Here is a 9,333-nt window from a genome sequence, read left to right as displayed (position 1 = left end):
GGGGGTGATTTCTCGCTTTCTGTCTCTCTGTCTCTCTCTGTCTCTCTGACGAGCACACGCACCGTATAGCAAAAACCTCTCCAAAACTAACTAACTAAATAAATAAATAGAAAGATTCGAGTCATTGGCTTTTGGGCCCGCTGGACAACTAAAGACAATGACAACTCAAGACCGCAATGTAATGACACCTACAGAGCCCCCGTTCCCAGGCCCAGGTGATCGGGTGTTACCCGGGTGCCGTTTCCGGCCTACCACACACACACGAGGTAAAGTCAAAGTGCTTGGCTCCTGGCACGGGAAGAAGCGCAGCTGCCCCTGCAGAGGCTAAAACCGGTATTTGATGCGGCATGTGGTTTAGAAGCTTTCTGTACAGGAAACTATTTCACCAACAAGCTCCTGTCCGCAGAGTCCGTGCTGCAGGCCTGGTCTACTCTGAAACTCCAAGGGGAGTCACGAACCCTTGCTACAAAGTAGCAAAGTACAAAGTAAGGCTCCAAGAGGAGCTTGGCCGGCGCAGGGCAGGGCACGGTGACTGAGTGCCACGCACCCAGGCCTGGCCCCCAGTTACCAGAGGCTCTGGTTTCAGATCCACTGTGGGAAGGTGACCTGATACCAAGCCAGCACGCGTCAGCCCGCACACCGTGGCCCGCCGGCCGCTCAGCACGGCCACGCTTCCACAGCCCCAGCAGGCACGGAGGGTGTGCCCCGTGTGGTCAGGCGAGGTGGCAGGTGAACAGGTAGGCATCCCTATCCCAGGGGCTGGAATCTGACCATAAAATCTGGCGACTGCGACCTCCGCGGACCCCAGAAAGACCCTGTTGGTAGTTCCGCGGTGGTCCTTCTGCTGCAGACGCGGGCTGAGATCCCGAGAGGCCTGCAGGGGAGGGGCAGAGCCAGTGTCACTGGTCCCAGAGCACACATCACTCCATACCGGGTCCCCTTTCCATGAGTGGCAGCTGTGTTCTTTTGTCACAGGAAATGTGTTATGAGTTACGGGGAAAAAAATACCCCAAAAGTTGACGGCCAGCCATGCAAACTCGGCAAGTTGAGTAATGAGCCCCCTTTTCCTTTGCTGTGGAAATGGGGTGCGTCTATAGGCCAGGCTTTATAAGTGACCAAAACTGACCTTGAACACCCTGTGCAGGGCAGAGGACCAGCAGGCTCCCACGGTCCACCGTCATCACACACGGAGCCCTAGGCACCCACAGGAGACCCCACGTCCCAACCCCATCGCATCAGCCCACCGCGCACCGGGAGAATGGAGGAAGCATCGCAAACGCTCATAGGATGGGGTCTAGCCCTGAGCAGCTCCACCATCGACTCAGACAGCTCTCAACGCGACGACAGGCGGAAATGTGTCTCCATTAAGTGGCCACTGAGACTCCCGCCAAGCAGCAGACCCCTCTCAGCTGGCTTCGTGGGGAGATGCCAGGCACGGTGAACTACCCGGAGCCTTCAGAAGCCCCTGTCGGAGTTGCTCGGTGACCGACAGGCAGACACGGTTCAGTCCAGCGTGAGGGTCTATGGGGAGAAGAATCCGTGGTAGGGTGACAGACGTGATGGCAGGAGGGTCACCGCAGGGGGCTCAGAGGACGGCCGGGGCCAGCTGCAGGCATAGGCAGGCAGCTCCAGCGTGGGGACGTGAGTACCTGAACATTGTCACATGCCGACGCTGTAATAAATAGATGTAAGTGCAGTGCTGCCAAGCAATGAAAACACCCTTTATTATGAGACCGTGGGGTCATTTCCTGCAGAGCAAATCTTTACCCACACTATAGCCAGCCTCGGTCTCGTCCCCTCAGGCCGCAAAGCCCTCGCCCACCTTTTCTGAGGAAATGCTGTCTGACATCTGCTCAAGGGTTGTCATCCTAAGTTGGTAAAATGTAGAGCAAACTTGGGGTCTCTGGGGAGAAGCCTTGGTCACACTGGAAGTTTCTAGGTGGCATGCTTGCTGGGCACAGCTCTTCCTGAGACCCGCGTGCCTCCTTCCAGGTTTTGTCCTGGGGACACTGGAGTCCTGGCCAAGCAGCACTCAGACGTGGAAGGCACAGCTGCTGGTCCTAGCACGGGAAGGCTGCAGGTCACAGAATTCTCGAACGTCCATGCCGGAGAAGCCCGGAGGTGCCTGGGTGGCTGCTTTGGGATCACCTGGTAAACCTACATCCATGTCGATGTGGCCAGTCCCCAGTCCAGCCCCAGCTGTAGTGCTCCGAGCGAGGGGGTCCAGGCATCTGTATTTTCAAATGTGATCCAGATGGGAACCTCAAACCGGGTCCAACCACTTTGTTTTAAAGTTGGGGACCATTGGGAACCAGCAGTTAGCGTAATGGCTATGTCGGTGGACTCCCACGTAGCCGACTGCAGTTCACATCCAAGACCCGGTGGCTTAAAACTCACGCCGGGCACGTGTGCATGTGTGCCCAAGATCCCGAGAGGAGAATGGAGAAGAAGGGATTGCGGCGTGACCATCCCCTCTGGGGGGTGATTTCTCGCTTTCTGTCTCTATGTCTCTCTCTGTCTGTCTGGTGAGCGCACGCGCCCCATAGCAAAAATCTCTCCAAAAAAAGGGGGGGACCGTGAGCACCCTAACAGAGGGGCAGGCAGTCTGGGACCACCCAGCAAGCAGAGGACCCTTGAGGCATCTGGGCTGTCAGCAGGCCTGGGCACCACGCCCCTCAGCACGGCCGAGGTGGCAGCTACAGAAGGGGGTCCGAGCCCACGTCCTTCTGGGGTGTGCTGAGCACAAGCCACGGAGGCAGGGTCCACTGTAGAGACGGCAGGGAGCGGGGCCATGGAGCGCCACCATGCGCCGGCCAACTCCCCTCTCTGTGCACTCTCGGGCCGTCCCTCCCAGAATCCGCAATAGCACCCTCGTGTCCCCAGGGCCAGTCCAGCCCCTGCGCTCTACAGCGCTCACCTCGCCAACCCCGCCCGTCCCCAGGCTCAGACAGCATCCAGAAGGCACCACTGTCAGCCTCGCAGTGCCCAGCGCCCTGGGTCCAGGCCAGGCTGCAACTTCTGCCTGGAACCCCCTGCAGATGCTGCGGCACCTGCCTGCCTTCCATCAGCCCCCAGGTCTCAGCCAATCCTGCCCAGGGCGGCCTTCCACCACGCCCCTGTGTGGACTTCCTCTTCAGTGAGCTCCATGTTGTCTGGTTATTTTTTTGTCCATTTAAATTTTCATTCTTTTGTGAAGGAGAAGGGAGATGGCTTCAGGGTATGAAGATGTAAGAACATAAAAACATGTTAAAAATAGTAGTCAGTGCCACGTTCTGAACACGGTGAGATGCAATTACAGACCACCAGTGACGACCGCGATGAGAAGGGTAGAGCAGACGTCTCCCGCCCCCTCTCTCCCCTCCCTCCCCCCCACAACCCTCCTTGCTTCTCTCAAATTTCTGTAATGCACGGGATAAAACTTAAGGCACAAGAAGCAGAATTTTATTTTAGAACAGGATGTGGAACAATTTTAAGTAACATGTAAAAGAAATTTTGCTTTGTTGTGTTTTGTTCTAATTAACAGAGGGTGCATGCACTCACCAGAGAGACAGGGGTGGGAGGGCAAGGCGCTACCTTCCAGGCGTGACCACGCTGCACTCTCCACTCCTTACTCCTGTGGGGATCTGGACACGCACACACACGATCGGCGTGTTTCTCAAGCCGCCAGGTCCAGACCACGTGGGACCAGCCACCTTCACCACCACTCCACAGGCTGGCCCTTCGGTAACAATTAACAAAAAATAATTAGGGGGCCAGCAGGCGGTGTGGTGGTTAAGGTGCTGGACTCCCACATGGCTGACCATGGTTTGAGTCCTGGACTTGGTGGCTTCAAACTCACACTGGGCACACGTGCGTGCACGCCCAAAATTCTAGGAGGATAAAGGAGGAGAGGGGATTGTGGCATGACCATCCCCCTAGGGGGTGATTTCTCACTCTGCCTCTTTCTGTCTCTATCTCTCTGGCGAGTGCACATGCCCTATGGCAAAAACCTTTTAAAAAAAGAAAAGAAGAGCAACCTGGGGGTTGACTGTTACCTCTTGGGTGTGGGGATAAGATTACCCCCCAGAGGGCCTTGAGACAGCCGCAGTGGGGGAGGCCCCGCACCTGAGCCCAAGCCAGCCTGCAGCTCTGGGGAGGTTTCCTGTGGAGTCCTCCAGACTCGCTCCAGGGCTGCGGCCCCCTGGGGACAGGGCGGACTGGGGCCCCTCCTCTGTGGGCAGAGCTAGCATGACTGATGTTTAGACCATCACATGGCTGCCCAGCAAAACTGCATTTCGCAGCATCCTCTGCAGCGAGACACGTCACAGGACTGTATTCTGCCAAGGAGAAACAAAGGGCCCAACCTCGGGGAAGCGTCTTGAAAAGGGAAGGCCGGCAAGGTCTGAGCAGAGGGGAGCCAAGGAAAGCCGGCTTGTCCCACCAGCCCTCGCCCCCACCCTGAGGCAGGAGCTCAGGCTCGAAGAGAGCAGGCAGGACCCTCACCCAAGGAGGGCGGTGGAGCCTGGGGCCCCGGGCGGCCGGGAAGGGCAGAGTCTCAGTCCCAGGTCACCGACTTCTGGACGCTTCTGTGAGGAAGAAGGAAACGTCCCTCCTTCCGAACACTGTCAACCTGGGTCCCTGTTAAGCAGCCAGACCTCCCCTAACTAGTTCACTCCACGAAGAGACGAAGCGCGGACACGTCCTGGGACAGCCACCCACGGCAGCTCCTGCTAAGTGCCAGTTTGTTAAAGGCCCTGAGGTTCCCCGAGAAAGCCGGTGAGGCCCACGCAAGCGCAGGCCCGAGTCAGCCCCCGGCTCCTCTGGGCTTCTCACCTCTCAGGGGCACACGCAGAACGGCCTAGGAGCTTCTGATCGGAGCAGCAAAATACGCTCTACCCAGATATGCAAAAACGGAATGGCAGAAAGGCGGATACTTGCTGATTATTCGCTCAAGGCAATGGGGCCCCTGAGCTGGGGGCCACACCCCACATCCTGGAAAGACAGCAGACGCTGGTCTCACACCACGCCGAACCGGGGGTTCTGCAAGACACACGCCGGCCGGCCAGCAGCCGACCGGGCAGTCTCTCCAAGGGAGGCCGAGGAGGAGACGCCCGAGTGCCTGCTCCCCTAGGCCCGTAAGCTCTGCTGCTTTATTTGGGGGTTGACTGAGAGGAGTCACTGCGCCGTCTGAGCGTGCAGCTCATCTACAGTGACCGACTCACATTAAGCTGTACCGGGGGGGGGGTCACAAAGCCACTAGGTCACTGAGCCCAGATTTGACCTCGAGTATGCTAAAAATACTTCTTTATCCTACAAAAGGGCTATGTCCTCGGAGACTGACCCCTTCATGGGAGGAAGCTGTGGCTTTCTGATACACATCAAGGCTTTCCGAGCAGGAGTGACCTGAGCCTCACCTTTAAATGGGGCCAGGGTGTCTGTCCCAGCGTGGCGAGGTGGCTGAGAGTTCAGCGTCCGCGTCTGCAGTCGGACTTCCTGAGCTCAACGACTGCTCGTGAGTGAGCGGGCCATCGCCTCGCCCACGCTCCTCGGCTTCCCTGTGTGTGAAAGCCACGGCCTCCAGGCAGTGTGCCCGCGGCGCCGGGGACACACAGGGCATTCTCGCAGAGCAGGTCAGCTCCAGTGACCCAGGGCCAGCGGGTCGGCCCTGCTATACCCCCACCAGGCACAGCACGTAGGTCCACCAAAACGGGCACCAGAGCGTTTGCTGGAACCTTGCGTGGGAAACCACCCCCGTGTTTCCACGGTGCAACGCGTGTTGGGTAGGTGGGAGTCATGGAGAGCCGGTGACGAGACGAAGAAAACGCTGCTACGGGGAATGAGGCAGAGGCTTTCCCCCAGTGACCTGGGGAGCACAGCCTTAATCGGGCGGTGCCACGGGACCTGCAGTGTCACTCTCAGACTCTGTCATGTCATCTCTGGTGTCAGAAAAGCAATTCTGAGATGGAGCACTCCAGGGCCATTAGGGAACATAGACAGATCCGTAATAGACACAGAGATACACAGGTATACGGCAGGTACACGGATACGTAATAGACACACAGTTAGATACACAGGTATACGGCAGGTACACGGATACGTAATAGACACACAGATACACAGGTATACAGCAGGTACACAGATCTATAATAGACACACAGATACACAGGTATACGGCAGGTACAGGGATACGTAATGGATACATGGGTACATAGAGATTCAGATGCATAGATAGTTACTGCATACATAGAGACACAGGTAGATACATTCATCAATGCCTGGACACATAGATATGCAGATGGATACGTAGATACATGGATACATCAACATACAGATAGACACATGAATACCAATAGATACCTGCATACATAGATATTCAGGTAGGAATACAGATAGATGCACAGATAGACACAAAGATACACAGGTCGACACATGGATACACAGACACATGAACACAGATACATGGATACACAGATATACAGGTGGACACATGGATACACTGGATACACAGATAGACACGTGGATATACAGACACACAGGTAGATACATGGATACACAGCTAGGTACATGGATACACAGATAAACACATACACAGATACACAGATAGATCCCTGGATGCACTGACCTTAGGTAGATACATTAATTGGTGTTGGCAGGCATGCAAAGGGACACAGATAGCTACATGGATAGATACATAGACACTGTTGGTTCTGTATCCAAGAGCTCTAACACTGCTGTGGAACCTGCAGAGTATTTGTTGAAGATAAAGAAAGGGAGAAGAGAAACTTTGTAGCGAGAAAGAAATCTTGCTAGCCTGGGGAAGCTGCCGAAGAGTCCACCTCCTTTTGCTACCACAGCAGCAGGCCCCTCACTGTCCACGCTCCACTTGTTTGCCAGTGGCTCCCGCAAACCTAACCTAACTGTGCCCGGCACAGCCGCCTGGTGGGTGTGTGGACAAACGCGGGGTGTGTCCCTCCAGCCGAGCAGCCCTAATACGGCCTGGGCAGGGTGCTTGAGCGCCAGTGCAGGTCCGAGGACAAGCTGCTGTCCAGGGTCAGCCTGGTCTCCCGTTTAGTTTCGAGTTCTGGGAAATCTATTTATTTGAAATACATGATATACACATTCATGTCTGCCAGAGATTTAACGTTATAAGGATCACGTGAAAAAAGCCTACCAGAACTCCTGGAATATAGAAATATTTTTTAAATGTGTTTTTTTTAACTGTGTTTTCATTAGAAGTTTCACAAAATGAAATGCTAAATAGTCAAGCAGTAAGTGGAACTTTAAAATAGTGTGTCCTTGGCTCGGTCCCACAGCACAGTGGCTAAGCACCGTGTGCAGAGCTGGTTCCAGCATGGCCAATGGAGGTTCCAATGCTAGGCCCAGATGCTTGGAAGACCTGCCAGGCTCATGTGTGTGCATGCCCAGGATCCTCTCTCTCCTTCGCTCTCCCTGCCTCTTCTCTCTCTCACACATGCACGCTGTCTGGCATTTTAAAAACAGTAAGTTTGAAATACTTGTGCCTTCAAATAGAACTTCCACATGACCCCGTAATCTCATTTCTTAGTATTTACCCAAAGGATAGGGAAACATTCCATCAGAAAGACATCCACACAGCCATGTTCACTGCAGCATTATTTACAATTGCTAAAACGTGGAACCAGCCTACGTGGTGAAAAACTGATGGTGAGGTTAAGAAACTAGTACACATACACTAGGCAGTATTACCCAGCTGTTACGGACAATGCGATCGTATCATTTGACTAAAACTGGACAAATACAGAAGTGAAAAGAGCCAGACTTTGAAAGATACGCACTGTATATCCCCACCGGAGTTGCACAGCGTGCTATGGCAGAGCGTGGGAGGCTGAAGACGTGATGGTGGAGAGGATGGGGTGCATGCTGGAGACTGTAGGGGGAGAATGGATGGGCAGAGTGGGCAGTGGAGGGTGGGCGTGAGGTCCAACATGAGAAAATATTTGACAGAAAAAAGTAGGAAAAAAAAGGAAAGCGTTCATTACGGAAAGTAAACCCGTGGTGTAGCAGGCTCTCTCACAGACTGGCTTAAATACAGGAGTCCGTTAGGGTCACAGTATGCACGGTGACATTGCCTACTCATCCCAGTTATTTCGCTGATGGTGGGTTTGCCCTGCACATTGCGTTTGTGACCTTCATTATACCTATAAACGACAACTCGCACGGCCTTCCATTGTATGAGTGGGACAAGCCCGGCTCAGAGAACTCGGCCTGTGTCAGTGTGTGCGGTTCAGGGGACGACAAGGAAGAATCAGACAGGAGTCCCCTCACGAGAAGGGGCAGGCCGACAGTGGCCAGGCAGGTCTGTGTGAGGGCTCCGGGGCCCTGTGAGTACCGTGGAGGAAGCCACTGAGGGCGGCACTGGAGACTGCTGCTCCTCGCTGCATCTACCGCAGCGAAAGTCAGAGTAAAGTCGGGTTGGTCCTAAAATGGCATTCGATGGCAAAGGATCGCGTTTCCAGCAGGACGGCCACTTCCCTGGTTCTGAAGTCTAACCTAAGACAGGAGACGCGGGTCCAGAAACCCATGCTGGCCGTCCGCGGGCCTGCCCAGTCCACCTGCAGCTCCCAGACTGGAGCACGTGGCCCCATCCCGCTTCCTCACACACCCCGGTCTACCTTGCTCTTTCCGTGTGGCACCCTGGCCCAGAGACCCTCCAATCAGCACACAGAGAGCTGCCACGGCTTTTGTTTAAATGAGTTCAAATCAGAAGGAGGGACAGAGGAGAGACACGGGTGCCTGCCAACTGCCACTGTCTGCACTGTGTCTGGTCACTCCGCGTGAGTCCCTGCAGTGGCGCGTCCACAGAATTTCTCACAGCTTAGAATGTGGAGATGCGTGTGGCTGCCTGTGGACGGCACAGGCTGGACTTCTGAGGGGTTTGTATCTTACAAGGAAGACACAATGTGTAGAGGGTGGAGGATGGGGTACGACTGGGGTAGAGGCTGAGAGGGGGGGCTGAGATTGAGGCCAGGGGTAGAGACTGGGAGAGACTGGGGTCTCTGAGATAAAGACAGGAGGTGGAGGCTGAGGTGGAGGCTGGAGTAGAGAGAGACTGAGGTTGGATGTTGGAAAATAGGAACAAGGTAGAGATGGGGTGGAGGCTGGAGCAGGGACTAGGTGGAGGCTGGGGTAGAGGATGGGGTGGAGGCTGAGAGTAGGGACTAGATGGAGGCTGCAGTAGAGGATGGGGTGGAGGCTGGAGCAAGGACTAGGTGGAGGCTGCAGTAGAGGATGGGGTGGAGGCTGGGAGTAGGGACTAGGTGGAGGCTGGGGTAGAGGATGGGGGGGGGGGGGGGGGGAGGGGCTAGGGGGGGGCTC

Source organism: Tupaia chinensis, unplaced genomic scaffold (genome assembly GCF_000334495.1).
Source record: "Tupaia chinensis unplaced genomic scaffold, TupChi_1.0 Scaffold000355_1, whole genome shotgun sequence".
In the NCBI taxonomy this organism is placed as follows: Eukaryota; Metazoa; Chordata; class Mammalia; order Scandentia; family Tupaiidae; genus Tupaia; species Tupaia belangeri.
Note: the sequence above shows the minus strand (reverse complement) of the source record.